Raw genomic sequence first — 1802 nt, 5'->3', positions numbered from 1 at the left:
TGTAAAGTAGTATTCGAGGTTTTTGAAAAAGAAAAAGTTACCAATTTTCTGTGTAACTCCACACGTGTTGTAAGTGCACGCATATGTTGCTTGTAACTAATTAAGGTGCACATGCATGCATGACTTGGTACTGTTTGAATTTGTTCTAGATCCGCCATGGATCGATATATTATGAAGTGATTAAATTAAATTAACTAAAGAAGAGCCGTGGAACTTTTCTCAAGGAATATTCCTCCCTATGCAGCCAGTTGAGCCTCAAAAGCAAAAGGATCCAAACAAAATGCCATGCATATGCCTGCACATGTGTCTCACGGTTTCATCCTGGTGCACACATGCACGTACGGGACATGGAATATATTGCCACTCACAGTAATTGTTTTTGAACGAGTAAACAAAAGTTCTCGTGTCTTTTGTATAAGCTAAATTTTAAATTTTAAATTGATTTTAAGTTTTTTTATCGTAGTTAATTTTAGGACTTGGTTTTTAGATTTCTAATAATATGTATATAAAAATTTCATTCATAATTTTTTTTGTTTTTAAACATACAGTTTTGTTTTTTTCCTAAGAAACCAAATGATCACCCCGTAGACATTGTACTCGCTGTTTTAGTGTAATTGGGTTAAACTAGTGGCTGTCTGTTATACATGCTAACTTTACAGTCCCTACATATTTTATGGATGATGACATTGATTTATGATACACGTATGACCATTTATCTTATTTAAAAAATTTTATATAAATATATGTAGAATTTTAGGTTATAATTAAAATATATTTAGTAATAAATTCAATCATAATAAAATAAATAATATTAAATATTTTTTTAAATAAGAACAATGGTCAAAGCTAGCGTGTGCCAAAAATAAGATCATCATATATTAAAATAGGGGGTATATGCTAGCATATACCTGGTGGTTTTTGGAGTCACTTATTTAGCGGTGCACTTGTTACTCATTATTTAATGTGAAATATGTTAGTCAGGTTCCTCTCATAAAAAAACATCTATCAGATTCAATTATACTATTTCTCATGTTTCACATTATAATACTTTCTAGTCTAGCATAGATTCATTTAGGTGCTAATAAATTTGAGCACATATATAAAACATACATTGATATATAAATTGTCAAATCTAAATATGGAACGGGTGGAGTACACCAACTATACTGTAACCGGATTGTATCAAAACCGTTAGTTTTCATCGAGGCTATTGCATGGAGAAGGAAAAATAATCATAACGTTGCACTTTTTTTAATATGTGCAAGTTATATAAAATTCAAAATTTATTTACAACAAAGTTATATTGTGATTAAACTATAATTATGTTTTGTAGACCACCAATAGCTCATCCAACGCTGCGGCCCAACAAAAGATCGATATATTCGAATATTGAAATCAGCACAAATGGGGTGGTGGCGCAGTTGGCTAGCGCGTAGGTCTCATAGCTAAAGCGAGTGATCCTGAGGTCGAGAGTTCGAGCCTCTCTCACCCCAATTACTTTTGCCCCTCTAATTATCACCACTGGTATTATCCTTTTCCTATTGCTTTCACAGTTCACATAACCTTTTGCATAATATGGTCATTTTTGGGAGGAATATGTCTCTCAACTTAACATCGAGTTTATTTAAGGTCCCTTTACCTCAAAACTAGAAATGTGTATCTCTAAACTTGTATAAATCATTTGAAAAACATCAAATTTATTTAAGGTCCCTTTACCTCAAAACTAGAAATGTGTATCTCTAAACTTGTATAAATCATTTGAAAAATGTCCCTTAGCAGTATTGACTAATCTTTTTGACCGG

The 1802-nt window shown here is 31.9% G+C and overlaps 1 non-coding gene across 1 annotated transcript; it reads left to right on the top strand.

The window, feature by feature from the left end:
• Window positions 1-1406: 1406 nt before the first annotated feature.
• On the top strand, window positions 1407-1493 carry TRNAM-CAU. Its single transcript is given in 2 exon segments — window positions 1407-1444; window positions 1458-1493. It is a non-coding gene; the product is annotated as a tRNA-Met (tRNA).
• Window positions 1494-1802: the final 309 nt, after the last annotated feature.

Source organism: Oryza brachyantha, chromosome 3 (genome assembly GCF_000231095.2).
Source record: "Oryza brachyantha chromosome 3, ObraRS2, whole genome shotgun sequence".
NCBI classification, from domain to species: Eukaryota; Viridiplantae; Streptophyta; class Magnoliopsida; order Poales; family Poaceae; genus Oryza; species Oryza brachyantha.
This window is presented reverse-complemented; position numbering and strand designations above follow the sequence as displayed.